The following is a 16,387-nucleotide window of genomic DNA, read 5'->3' on the forward strand; positions in this document are numbered from 1 at the left end:
TGTATTCTATATTCTATATTCTGTGTTCTACATTCTATATTCTAAATTCTATATTCAGAATTCTGTTTTCTATTTTCTATATTCTGTGTTCAGCGTTCCATGTTCTAAATTCTGTGTTCTATATCCTCTATTCTATATTCGATATTGTGTGTTCTTCATTCTATTCTCTACATACAATAATTTGCATTCCGTATTCTATATTCTAAATTCTGAGTTCTAAGTTCTAAATTCTAAATTCTATATTCAGTATTCTATAGTCTATATAATAAATTCTGTGTTCTGCATTCTTTATTCTAAATTCTATATTCAGTATTCTGCATTCTACTTTCCAGATTCAGTGTTCTGAATTTCATTTTCTAAATTCTGGATTCTATATTCTATATTCTGTGTTCTACATTCTATATTCTAAATTCTATATTCAGTATTATGTATTCTATTGTCTAAATTCTGTTTTCTGCATTCAATATTCTAAATTCTATATTCATTATTACCTATTCTATATTCTAAATTCTGTGTTCTGCATTCCATATTCTAAATTCTGAATTCTATATTCTCTATTCTATATTCAATATTCTGTGTTATACATTCGAAATTCTAAATTCTATATTCAGTATTCTGTATTCTATATTCTAAATTCTCTGTTCTGCTTTCCATGTTTTAAATTCTGGGTTCTATATTGTCTGTTCTATATTCTATATTGTGAGTTGTTCATTCTTTACTCTATATACTATATTTTGCATTCCGTTGTCTATATTCTAAATTCTGAGTTCTAAATTCTTAATTCTAAATTCTATATTCAGTAATCCATATTCTATATACTAAATTCTGTGTTCTGCTTTCTATGTTCTAAATTCTATATTCAGTATACTGTATTCTATTTTCTAAATTCAGTGTTCTGCATATCATGTTCTAAATTCTGGATTCTATATTCTCTATTCTGTGTTCTACATTCTATGTTCTAAATTCTATATCCAGTATTCTGTATTCTATATTCTAAATTCTGTGTTCAGCATTCCATGTTCTATATTCTATTTTCAGTGTTTTATATTCTATATTCTAAATTATGTGTTCTGCATATTATGTTCTAAATTCTATATTCACTATTCTGTATTATATATTCTAAATTCTGTGTTTCATTCAATGTTCTAAATTCTGGATTCTATACTTTGTATTCTTTATTCTATAATCTGTGTTGTTCATTCAATATTCTAAATTCTGTATTCATTATTCTGTATTCTATTGTCAAAATTCTGAGTTCTGCATTCTATGTTCTAAATTCTATATTCATTATTCTGTGTTCTATATTCTAAATTCTGTGTTCTGAATTCCATGTTCAAAATTCTGGTTTCTGTATTCTGTTTTCCATATTCTATATTCTGTGTTCTACATTCTATATTCTGTAATCTATATTCTGCTTTCCTTATTCTATATTCTATATTCTGTGTCCTACGTTCTATATTCTGAATTCTATTTTTATTATTCTGTATTCTATTTTCAAAATTCTGTGTTCTACATTCCATGTTCTAAATTCTGGGTTCTATATTCTCTATTCTATATACTGTGTTCTACATTCTATTTTCTAAATTCTATGTTCAGTATTTTTTATTCTATATTCTAAGTTCTATGTTCTGCATTTCATGTTCTGATTTCTATATTCTGTATTCTGCTTTCTGTATTCTAAATTCTGTGTTCTGCATCATATTTTCTAAATTCTGTATTCAGTATTATGTATTCTGTATTCTAAATTCTGTGTTCTGCATTCCATTTCTAAATTCTGGCTTCTATATTCTCTTTTATATATTCTATATTTTGTGTTGTTCTTTCTATATTCCACATTCTATATTCTGCATAAGGTATTCTATATTGAATATTCTGTGTTTTACATTCTATATTCGAAATTCTATATTCAGTATTCTGTATTCTATAACCTAAACTCTGTATTCTTCATTCCATGTTCTAAATTCTGGGTTCTATATTCTCTAATCTATTCTATATTGTGTGTTTTTCATTCTATATTCTACATATTATAGTCTGCATTCCGTATTCTATATTCTATATTATGTGTTCTTCATTCTATATTCTAAATTCTATATTCTCTATTCTGTATTCTATTTTCTAAATTCTGTGTTCTGCATTCCATGATCTAAATTCTGGGTCCTATATTCTCTTTCTATATTCTATATTCTGTTTTATTCATTCTATTTTCCACATTCTATATTCTGCATTCCGTATACTATATTCTATATCCTGTGTTTTACATTTTATGTTCGAAATTCTATATTCAGTATTCTGTATTCTATAATCTAAACTATGTGTTCTGCATTCAATGTTCTAAATTCTGGGTTCTATATTCTCTATTCTATATTCTATATTTTGTGTTCTACATTCTATATTCTAAATTCTATATTCAGTATTCTGTATTCTATATTCTAAATTCTATTTTCTGCATTCCATGCTCTTAATTCTGGGTTCTATATTCTCTATTCTATATTCTATATTCTGTGTTACAGATTTTATATTCTAAATTCTATATTCAGTATTCTGTATTCTATATTCTAAATTCTGTGTTCTGCATTGCATGTTCTATATTCTATATTTAGTATCCTGTATTCTATATTCTATATTCTGTGTTCTACATTCTATATTCTAAATTCTATTTTGAGAATTCTGAATTCTATTTTCTATATTCTGTGTTCAGCGTTCCATGTTCTAAATTCTGTGTTCTATATCCTGTATTCTATATTCGATATTGTGTGTTCTTCATTCTATACTCTACATACAATATTTTGCATTCCGTATTCTATATTCTAAATTCTGAGTTCTAAGTTCTAAATTCTAAATTCTATATTCAGTATTCTATAGTCTATATAATAAATTCTGTGTTCTGCATTCTATATTCTAAATTCTATATTCAGTATTCTGCATTCTACTTTCCAGATTCAGTGTTCTGAATTTCATTTTCTAAATTCTGGATTCTATATTCTATATTCTGTCTTCTACATTCTATATTCTAAATTCTATATTCAGTATTATGTATTCTATTGTCTAAATTCTGTTTTCTGCATTCAATATTCTAAATTCTATATTCATTATTACCTATTCTATATTCTAAATTCTGTGTTCTGCATTCCATATTCTAAATTCTGAATTCTATATTCTCTATTCTATATTCAATATTCTGTGTTCTACATTCGAAATTCTAAATTCTATATTCAGTATTCTGTATTCTATATTCTAAATTCTCTGTTCTGCTTTCCATGTTCTAAATTCTGGGTTCTATATTGTCTGTTCTATATTCTATATTGTGAGTTCTTCATTCTATACTCTACATACTATATTTTGCTTTCCGTTGTCTATATTCTAAATTCTGAGTTCTAAATTCTTAATTCTAAATTCTATATTCAGTAATCCATATTCTATATACTAAATTCTGTGTTCTGCTTTCTATGTTCTAAATTCTATATTCAGTATACTGTATTCTATTTTCTAAATTCAGTGTTCTGCATATCATGTTCTAAATTCTGGATTCTATATTCTCTATTCTGTGTTCTACATTCTATGTTCTAAATTCTATATCCAGTATTCTGTATTCTATATTCTAAATACTGTGTTCAGCATTCCATGTTCTATATTCTATTTTCAGTGTTTTATATTCTATATTCTAAATTATGTGTTCTGCATATTATGTTCTAAATTCTATATTCACTATTCTGTATTATATATTCTAAATTCTGTGTTTGCATTCAATGTTCTAAATTCTGGATTCTATACTTTGTATTCTATATTCTATAATCTGTGTTCTTCATTCAATATTCTAAATTCTGTATTCATTATTCTGTATTCTATTTTCAAAATTCTGAGTTCTGCATTCTATGTTCTAAATTCTATATTCATTATTCTGTGTTCTATATTCTAAATTCTGTGTTCTGAATTCCATGTTCAAAATTCTGGGTTCTGTATTCTGTTTTCCATATTCAATATTCTGTGTTCTACATTCTATATTCTGTAATCTATATTCTGCTTTCCTTATTCTATATTCTATATTCTGTGTCCTACGTTCTATATTCTGAATTCTATTTTTATTATTCTGTATTCTATTTTCAAAATTCTGTGTTCTACATTCCATGTTCTAAATTCTGGGTTCTATATTCTCTATTCTATATACTGTGTTCTACATTCTATTTTCTAAATTCTATGTTCAGTATTTTTTATTCTATATTCTAAGTTCTATGTTCTGCATTTCATGTTCTAATTTCTATATTCAGTATTCTGCTTTCTGTATTCTAAATTCTGTGTTCTGCATCATATGTTCTAAATTTTGTATTCAGTATTATGTATTCTGTATTCTAAATTCTGTGTTCTGCATTCCATTTCTAAATTCTGGCTTCTATATTCTCTTTTATATATTCTATATTTTGTGTTGTTCTTTCTATATTCCACATTCTATATTCTGCATAAGGTATTCTATATTGAATATTCTGTGTTTTACATTCTATATTCGAAATTCTATATTCAGTATTCTGTATTCTATAACCTAAACTCTGCATTCTTCATTCCATGTTCTAAATTCTGGGTTATATATTCTCTAATCTATTCTATATTGTGTGTTTTTCATTCTATATTCTACATATTATAGTCTGCATTCCGTATTCTATATTCTATATTATGTTTTCTTCATTCTATATTCTAAATTCTATATTCTCTATTCTGTATTCTATATTCTAAATTCTGTGTTCTGCATTCCATGATCTAAATTCTGGGTTCTATATTCTCTTTCTATATTCTATATTCTGTTTTATTCATTCTATTTTCCACATTCTATATTCTGCATTCCGTATACTATATTCTATATCCTGTGTTTTACATTTTATTTTCGAAATTCTATATTCAGTATTCTGTATTCTATAATCTAAACTATGTGTTCTGCATTCCATGTTCTAAATTCTGGGTTCTATATTCTCTATTCTATATTCTATATTTTGTGTTCTACATTCTATATTCCAAATTCTATATTCAGTATTCTGTATTCTATATTCTAAATTCTATTTTCTGCATTCCATGCTCTTAATTCTGGGTTCTATATTCTCTATTCTCTATTCTATATTCTGTGTTACAGATTCTATATTCTAAATTCTATATTCAGTATTCTGTATTCTATATTCTAAATTCTGTGTTCTGCATTGCATGTTCTATATTCTATATTTAGTATCCTGTATTCTATATTCTATATTCTGTGTCCTACATTCTATATTCTAAATTCTATTTTTATCATTCTCTATTCTATTTTCTAAATTCTGTGTTCTACATTCCATGTTCTAAATTCTGGGTTCTATATTCTCTATTCTATATTCTGTGTTCTACATTCTATTTTCTAAATTCTATATTCAGTATTTTTTATTCTATATTCTAAGTTCTATGTTCTGCATTTCATGTTCTAATTTCTATATTCAGTATTCTGCTTTCTGTATTCTAAATTCTGTGTTCTACATCATATGTTCTAAATTCTGTATTCAGTATTATGTATTATATATTCTAAATTCTGTGTTCTGCATTCCATTTCTAAATTCTGGGTTTTATATTCTCTTTTATATATTCTATATTTTGTGTTCTTCATTCTATATTCCACATTCTATATTCTGCATTCCGTATTCCATATTCTATATTCTGTGTTTTACATTCTATATTCTAAATTCTATATTAAGAATTGTGTATTCTATATTCTAAATTCTGTGTTCTGCATTCCATGTTCTAAATTCTGAGTTCTATATTCTCTACTGTATTCTATATTTTGTGTTTTTCATTCTATATTCTACATACTATATTCTGCATTCCGTATTCTATATTCCATACTATGTGCTCTACATTCTGTATTCTAATTCTATATTCAGTATTCAGTATTCTATATTCTAAATTCTGTGTTCTGCATTATATGTTCTAAATTCAATATTCAGGATTCTGTATTCTATATTCTTAATTCTGTGTTATGCATTCCATGTTCTATATTCTGAATTCTATATACTCTATGCTATATTCTATATTCTGTGTTCTACATTTTATATTCTAAATTCTGTGTTCTGCATTCTATGTTCTAAATTCTATATTCATTATTCTGTGTTCTATATTCTAAATTCTGTGTTTTGCATTCCATACTCTAAATTCTGGGTTCTGTATTCTGTTTTCCATAGTCTATATTCTGTGTTCTATATTCTATATTCTGTATTCTATATTCTGCATTCCGAATTCTACATTGTATATTCTGTGTTCTACATTCTATATGCTAAATTCTATATTCAGTATTCATATACTATTTTCTAAATTCTGTGTTCTGCATTCCATGTGCTTAATTCTGTATTCTATAATCTGTATTCTATGTTCTGTGTTCTACATTCTATATTCTAATTTCTATATTCAGTATTCTGTATTGTAAGTTCTAAATTCTGTGTTCTGCATTACATGTTCTACATTCTGTGTTGTACATTGTCTATTGTATATTCTATATAATGTGTTCTTCATTCTATACTCTACATACTATATTTTGCATTCCGTAGTCTATAGTATATATTCTTTGTTCTAAATTTTTAATTCTAATTTCTATATTCAGTATTCTATATTCTATATACTAAATTCGGTGTTCTGCATTCCATGTTCTATATTCTATATTCAGTATTCTGTATTCTATATTCTAAATTCTGTGTTCTGCATTATATGTTCTAAATTCTATATTCAGTATTCTGTATTCTATTTTCAATATTCAGTGTTCGGCATATCATATTCTAAATTCTGTATTTTATATTCTATATTCTGTGTTCTACATTCTATATTCTAAATTCTATATTCAGTATTCAGTATTCTATATTCTAAATTCTGTGTTCTGCATTATATGTTCTAAATTCAATATTCAGGATTCTGTATTCTATATTCTTAATTCTGTGTTATGCATTCCATGTTCTATATTCTGAATTCTATATACTCTATGCTATATTCTATATTCTGTGTTCTACATTCTATATTCTAAATTCTGTGTTCTGCATCCCATGTTCTAAATTCTGGGTTGTGTATTCTGTTTTCCATATTCTATATTCTGTGTTCTACATTCTATATACTGTATTCTATATTCTGCATTCCGTATTCTATATTGTATATTCTGTGTTCTTCATTATATATTCTAAATCCTATATTCACTATTCCGTATTCTGTATTCTAAATTCTGGGTTCGGCATTCCATTACTAAATTCTAAGTTCTATATTCTCTATTTTATATTATTTTTATTGTGTTCTGCATTCTATATTCTGCATTCATTTTCTATGTTCTATGTTCTGTGTTCTATATTCTATATTCTTAATTCTATATTCAGTATTCTGTATTCTATAATCTAAATTCTGTGTTCTGCATTCCATGTTCTAAATTTTGGGTTCTGTATTCTGTTTTCCATATTCTCTATTTTGTGTTCTACATTCTATATTCTAAATTCTATATTCAGTATTTTGTATTATATATTTAAATTCTGTGTTCTGCATTCCATTACTAAATTCTAGGTTCTATATTCTCTTTTATATATTCAATATTTTGTGTTCTTAATTCTATATTCTACATTTTATATTCAGCATTCATTTTCCATATTCTATGTTCTGTGTTCTATATTCTGTATTCTAATTCCTATATTCAGGATTCTGTATTCTATATTCTGAATTCGGTGTTCTACATTCTATATTCAAAATTCTAAATTCAGTATGCTGTATTCTATATTCTAAATTCTGTGTTCGGCATTCCATGATCTAAATTTTGGCTTCTATATTCTCTATTATATATTCTATATTTTGTGTTCTTCATTCTATATTCCACATTCTATATTCTGATCCGTATACTATATTCTATATTGTGTGTTTTACAGTCTATATTCTAAATTCTATATTCAGTATTCTGTATTCTATAATCTAAATTCGGTGTTCTGCATTCCATGTTCTAAATTTTGGGTTCTGTATTCTGTTTTCAATATTCTATATTTTGTGTTCTACATTCTATATTCTAAATTCAGTATTCAGTATTTTGTATTATATATTTTAATTCTGTGTTCTGAATTCCATTACTAAATTCTAGGTTCTATATTCTCTTTTATATATTCAATATTTTGTGTTCTTAATTCTATATTCTACATTCTATATTCTGCATTCATTTTCCATATTCTATGTTCTGTGTTCTATATTCTGTATTCTAATTCCTATATTCAGTATTCTGTATTCTATATTTTGAATTCGGTGTTCTACATTCTATATTCAAAATTCTAAATTCAGTGTTCTGTATTCTATATTCTAAATTCTGTGTTCTGCATTCCATGATCTAAATTTTGGCTTCTATATTCTCTTTTATATATTCTATATTTTGTGTTGTTTTTCTATATTCCACATTCTATATTCTGCATACGGTTTTCTATATTGAATATTCTGTGTTTTACATTCTATATTCGAAATTCTATATTCAGTATTCTGTATTCTATAACATAAACTCTGTATTCTGCATTCCATGTTCTAAATTCCGGGTTCTATATTCTCTAATCTATTCTATATTGTGTGTTTTCCATTCTATATTCTACATATTATAGTCTGCATTCCGTATTCTATATTCTATATTATGTGTTCTTCATTCTATATTCTAAATTCTATATTCTCTATTCTGTATTCTATATTCTAAATTCTGTGTTCTGCATTCCATGATCTAAATTCTGGGTTCTATATTCTCTTTCTATATTCTATATTCTGTTTTCTTCATTCTATTTTCCACATTCTATATTCTGCATTCCGTATACTATATTCTATATTCTGTGTTGTACATTCTATATTCTAAATTCTATATTCAGTATTCTGTATTCTATAATTTAAATTCTGTGTTCTGAATTCCATGTTCTAAATTTTGGGTTCTGTATTCTCTTTTCCATGTTCTATATTCTGTGTTCTAAATTCTGTATACTGTATTCCATATTCTTCATTCCGTATTCTATATTCTATATTTTGTTTTCTTCATTATATATTCTAAATTCTATATTCAGTATTCCGTATTCTATATTCTAAATTCTGTGTTCTGCATTCCATGTTCTAAATTCTGAGTTCTATATTCTCTACTCTATTCTATATTTTGTGTTTTCCATTCTATATTCTACTTACTATATTCTGCCTTCCGTATTCTATATTCCATAATATGTGCTCTACATTCTTTATTCTAATTCTATATTCAGTATTCAGTATTCTATATTCTAAATTCTGTGTTCTGCATTATATGTTCTAAATTCAATATTCAGGATTCTGTATTCAATATTCTTAATTCTGTGTTATGCATTCCATGTTCTAAATTCTGAATTCTATATACTCTATGCTATATTCTATATTCTGTGTTCTACATTCTATATTCTAAATTCTGTGTTCTGCATTCTATGTTCTAAATTCTATATTCATTATTCTGTGTTCTATATTCTAAATTCTGTGTTCTGCATTCCATATTCTAAATTCTGGGTTCTGTATTCTGTTTTCCATAGTCCATATTCTGTGTTCTACATTCTATATTCTGTATTCTATATTCTGTATCCCGAATTCTACATTGTATATTCTGTGTTCTACATTCTATATGCTAAATTCTATATTCAGTATTCATATTCTATTTTCTAAATTCTGTGTTCTGCATTCCATGTGCTAAATTCTGTATTCTATAATCTGTATTTTATGTTCTGTGTTCTACATTCTATATTCTAAATTCTATATTCAGTATTCTGTTTTGTAAGTTCTAAATTCTGTGTTCTGCATTACATGTTCTACATTCTGTGTTCTACATTGTCTTTTGTATATTCTATATAATGTGTTCTTTATTCTATACTCTACATACTATATTTTGCATTCCGTAGTCTATATTATATATTCTTTGTTCTAAATTTTTAATTCTAAATTCTATATTCAGTATTCTATATTCTATATACTAAATTCGGTGTTCTGCATTCCATGTTCTATATTCTATACTCAGTATTCTGTATTCTATATTCTAAATTCTGTGGTCTGCATTATATGTTCTAAATTCTATATTCAGTATTCTGTATTCTATAGTCTATATTTTGTGTACTGCATTCCATGTTATAAATTCTGGGTTCTGTATTATGTTTTCCATATTCTATACTCTGTGTTCTACATTCTATATTCTGCATTCCGAATTCTATTTTATATATTCTGTGTTTTACATTCTATATTCGAAATTCTATATTCAGTATTCTGTATTATATGGTCTAAATTCTGTGTTCTGCTTTCTATGTTCTAAATCCTATATTCATTTTTCTGTGTTCTATATTCAAAAATCTGTGTTCTGAATTCCATGTTCAAAATTCTGGATTCTGTATTCTGTTTTCCATATTCTATATTCTGTGTTCTACATTCTATATTCTGTATTCTATATTCTGCTTCCCGTATTCTATATTCTATATGCTGTGTCCTATATTCTATATTCTAAATTCTATTTTCAGTATTCTGTATTCTATTTTCTAAATTCTGTGTTCTACATTCCATGTTCTAAATTGTGGATTCTATATTCTCTATTATATATTCTGTGTTCTACATTCTATATTCTAAATTCTATATTCAGTATATTTTTTTCTCAATTCTAAATTCTATGTTCTGAATTCCATGATCTAAATTCTATATTCAGTATTCTGTTTTCTGTATTCTACATTCTGTGCTCTGCATTCTATGTTCTAAATTGTATATTCTGTAATCTGTATTGTAAATTCAAAATTCTGTGTTCTGCAATCCAAGTTCTAATTTCTGTGTTCTGCATTCCATGTTCTAAATTTTGTGTTGTATATTCTCTATTGTATATTCTATATTCTGTGTTCTACATTCTATATTCTAAATTCTATATTCAGTATTGTGTATTCTATATTCTAAATTCTATTTTCTGCATTCCATGCTCTTAATTCTGGGTTCTATATTCTCTATTCTATATTCTATATTCTGTGTTACAGATTCTATATTCTAAATTCTATATTCAGTATTCTGTATTCTATATTCTAAATTCTGTGTTCTGCATTGCATGTTCTATATTCTATATTTAGTATCCTGTATTCTATATTCTATATTCTGTGTTCTACATTCTATATTCTAAATTCTATATTCAGAATTCTGTTTTCTATTTTCTATATTCTGTGTTCAGCGTTCCATGTTCTAAATTCTGTGTTCTATATCCTCTATTCTATATTCGATATTGTGTGTTCTTCATTCTATTCTCTACATACAATAATTTGCATTCCGTATTCTATATTCTAAATTCTGAGTTCTAAGTTCTAAATTCTAAATTCTATATTCAGTATTCTATAGTCTATATAATAAATTCTGTGTTCTGCATTCTTTATTCTAAATTCTATATTCAGTATTCTGCATTCTACTTTCCAGATTCAGTGTTCTGAATTTCATTTTCTAAATTCTGGATTCTATATTCTATATTCTGTGTTCTACATTCTATATTCTAAATTCTATATTCAGTATTATGTATTCTATTGTCTAAATTCTGTTTTCTGCATTCAATATTCTAAATTCTATATTCATTATTACCTATTCTATATTCTAAATTCTGTGTTCTGCATTCCATATTCTAAATTCTGAATTCTATATTCTCTATTCTATATTCAATATTCTGTGTTATACATTCGAAATTCTAAATTCTATATTCAGTATTCTGTATTCTATATTCTAAATTCTCTGTTCTGCTTTCCATGTTTTAAATTCTGGGTTCTATATTGTCTGTTCTATATTCTATATTGTGAGTTGTTCATTCTTTACTCTATATACTATATTTTGCATTCCGTTGTCTATATTCTAAATTCTGAGTTCTAAATTCTTAATTCTAAATTCTATATTCAGTAATCCATATTCTATATACTAAATTCTGTGTTCTGCTTTCTATGTTCTAAATTCTATATTCAGTATACTGTATTCTATTTTCTAAATTCAGTGTTCTGCATATCATGTTCTAAATTCTGGATTCTATATTCTCTATTCTGTGTTCTACATTCTATGTTCTAAATTCTATATCCAGTATTCTGTATTCTATATTCTAAATTCTGTGTTCAGCATTCCATGTTCTATATTCTATTTTCAGTGTTTTATATTCTATATTCTAAATTATGTGTTCTGCATATTATGTTCTAAATTCTATATTCACTATTCTGTATTATATATTCTAAATTCTGTGTTTCATTCAATGTTCTAAATTCTGGATTCTATACTTTGTATTCTTTATTCTATAATCTGTGTTGTTCATTCAATATTCTAAATTCTGTATTCATTATTCTGTATTCTATTGTCAAAATTCTGAGTTCTGCATTCTATGTTCTAAATTCTATATTCATTATTCTGTGTTCTATATTCTAAATTCTGTGTTCTGAATTCCATGTTCAAAATTCTGGTTTCTGTATTCTGTTTTCCATATTCTATATTCTGTGTTCTACATTCTATATTCTGTAATCTATATTCTGCTTTCCTTATTCTATATTCTATATTCTGTGTCCTACGTTCTATATTCTGAATTCTATTTTTATTATTCTGTATTCTATTTTCAAAATTCTGTGTTCTACATTCCATGTTCTAAATTCTGGGTTCTATATTCTCTATTCTATATACTGTGTTCTACATTCTATTTTCTAAATTCTATGTTCAGTATTTTTTATTCTATATTCTAAGTTCTATGTTCTGCATTTCATGTTCTGATTTCTATATTCTGTATTCTGCTTTCTGTATTCTAAATTCTGTGTTCTGCATCATATTTTCTAAATTCTGTATTCAGTATTATGTATTCTGTATTCTAAATTCTGTGTTCTGCATTCCATTTCTAAATTCTGGCTTCTATATTCTCTTTTATATATTCTATATTTTGTGTTGTTCTTTCTATATTCCACATTCTATATTCTGCATAAGGTATTCTATATTGAATATTCTGTGTTTTACATTCTATATTCGAAATTCTATATTCAGTATTCTGTATTCTATAACCTAAACTCTGTATTCTTCATTCCATGTTCTAAATTCTGGGTTCTATATTCTCTAATCTATTCTATATTGTGTGTTTTTCATTCTATATTCTACATATTATAGTCTGCATTCCGTATTCTATATTCTATATTATGTGTTCTTCATTCTATATTCTAAATTCTATATTCTCTATTCTGTATTCTATTTTCTAAATTCTGTGTTCTGCATTCCATGATCTAAATTCTGGGTCCTATATTCTCTTTCTATATTCTATATTCTGTTTTATTCATTCTATTTTCCACATTCTATATTCTGCATTCCGTATACTATATTCTATATCCTGTGTTTTACATTTTATGTTCGAAATTCTATATTCAGTATTCTGTATTCTATAATCTAAACTATGTGTTCTGCATTCAATGTTCTAAATTCTGGGTTCTATATTCTCTATTCTATATTCTATATTTTGTGTTCTACATTCTATATTCTAAATTCTATATTCAGTATTCTGTATTCTATATTCTAAATTCTATTTTCTGCATTCCATGCTCTTAATTCTGGGTTCTATATTCTCTATTCTATATTCTATATTCTGTGTTACAGATTTTATATTCTAAATTCTATATTCAGTATTCTGTATTCTATATTCTAAATTCTGTGTTCTGCATTGCATGTTCTATATTCTATATTTAGTATCCTGTATTCTATATTCTATATTCTGTGTTCTACATTCTATATTCTAAATTCTATTTTGAGAATTCTGAATTCTATTTTCTATATTCTGTGTTCAGCGTTCCATGTTCTAAATTCTGTGTTCTATATCCTGTATTCTATATTCGATATTGTGTGTTCTTCATTCTATACTCTACATACAATATTTTGCATTCCGTATTCTATATTCTAAATTCTGAGTTCTAAGTTCTAAATTCTAAATTCTATATTCAGTATTCTATAGTCTATATAATAAATTCTGTGTTCTGCATTCTATATTCTAAATTCTATATTCAGTATTCTGCATTCTACTTTCCAGATTCAGTGTTCTGAATTTCATTTTCTAAATTCTGGATTCTATATTCTATATTCTGTCTTCTACATTCTATATTCTAAATTCTATATTCAGTATTATGTATTCTATTGTCTAAATTCTGTTTTCTGCATTCAATATTCTAAATTCTATATTCATTATTACCTATTCTATATTCTAAATTCTGTGTTCTGCATTCCATATTCTAAATTCTGAATTCTATATTCTCTATTCTATATTCAATATTCTGTGTTCTACATTCGAAATTCTAAATTCTATATTCAGTATTCTGTATTCTATATTCTAAATTCTCTGTTCTGCTTTCCATGTTCTAAATTCTGGGTTCTATATTGTCTGTTCTATATTCTATATTGTGAGTTCTTCATTCTATACTCTACATACTATATTTTGCTTTCCGTTGTCTATATTCTAAATTCTGAGTTCTAAATTCTTAATTCTAAATTCTATATTCAGTAATCCATATTCTATATACTAAATTCTGTGTTCTGCTTTCTATGTTCTAAATTCTATATTCAGTATACTGTATTCTATTTTCTAAATTCAGTGTTCTGCATATCATGTTCTAAATTCTGGATTCTATATTCTCTATTCTGTGTTCTACATTCTATGTTCTAAATTCTATATCCAGTATTCTGTATTCTATATTCTAAATACTGTGTTCAGCATTCCATGTTCTATATTCTATTTTCAGTGTTTTATATTCTATATTCTAAATTATGTGTTCTGCATATTATGTTCTAAATTCTATATTCACTATTCTGTATTATATATTCTAAATTCTGTGTTTGCATTCAATGTTCTAAATTCTGGATTCTATACTTTGTATTCTATATTCTATAATCTGTGTTCTTCATTCAATATTCTAAATTCTGTATTCATTATTCTGTATTCTATTTTCAAAATTCTGAGTTCTGCATTCTATGTTCTAAATTCTATATTCATTATTCTGTGTTCTATATTCTAAATTCTGTGTTCTGAATTCCATGTTCAAAATTCTGGGTTCTGTATTCTGTTTTCCATATTCAATATTCTGTGTTCTACATTCTATATTCTGTAATCTATATTCTGCTTTCCTTATTCTATATTCTATATTCTGTGTCCTACGTTCTATATTCTGAATTCTATTTTTATTATTCTGTATTCTATTTTCAAAATTCTGTGTTCTACATTCCATGTTCTAAATTCTGGGTTCTATATTCTCTATTCTATATACTGTGTTCTACATTCTATTTTCTAAATTCTATGTTCAGTATTTTTTATTCTATATTCTAAGTTCTATGTTCTGCATTTCATGTTCTAATTTCTATATTCAGTATTCTGCTTTCTGTATTCTAAATTCTGTGTTCTGCATCATATGTTCTAAATTTTGTATTCAGTATTATGTATTCTGTATTCTAAATTCTGTGTTCTGCATTCCATTTCTAAATTCTGGCTTCTATATTCTCTTTTATATATTCTATATTTTGTGTTGTTCTTTCTATATTCCACATTCTATATTCTGCATAAGGTATTCTATATTGAATATTCTGTGTTTTACATTCTATATTCGAAATTCTATATTCAGTATTCTGTATTCTATAACCTAAACTCTGCATTCTTCATTCCATGTTCTAAATTCTGGGTTATATATTCTCTAATCTATTCTATATTGTGTGTTTTTCATTCTATATTCTACATATTATAGTCTGCATTCCGTATTCTATATTCTATATTATGTTTTCTTCATTCTATATTCTAAATTCTATATTCTCTATTCTGTATTCTATATTCTAAATTCTGTGTTCTGCATTCCATGATCTAAATTCTGGGTTCTATATTCTCTTTCTATATTCTATATTCTGTTTTATTCATTCTATTTTCCACATTCTATATTCTGCATTCCGTATACTATATTCTATATCCTGTGTTTTACATTTTATTTTCGAAATTCTATATTCAGTATTCTGTATTCTATAATCTAAACTATGTGTTCTGCATTCCATGTTCTAAATTCTGGGTTCTATATTCTCTATTCTATATTCTATATTTTGTGTTCTACATTCTATATTCCAAATTCTATATTCAGTATTCTGTATTCTATATTCTAAATTCTATTTTCTGCATTCCATGCTCTTAATTCTGGGTTCTATATTCTCTATTCTCTATTCTATATTCTGTGTTACAGATTCTATATTCTAAATTCTATATTCAGTATTCTGTATTCTATATTCTAAATTCTGTGTTCTGCATTGCATGTTCTATATTCTATATTTAGTATCCTGTATTCTATATTCTATATTCTGTGTCCTACATTCTATATTCTAAATTCTATTTTTATCATTCTCTATTCTATTTTCTAAATTCTGT

This window comes from Vicugna pacos, unplaced genomic scaffold, assembly GCF_048564905.1.
Source record: "Vicugna pacos unplaced genomic scaffold, VicPac4 scaffold_14, whole genome shotgun sequence".
NCBI lineage: Eukaryota > Metazoa > Chordata > Mammalia > Artiodactyla > Camelidae > Vicugna > Vicugna pacos.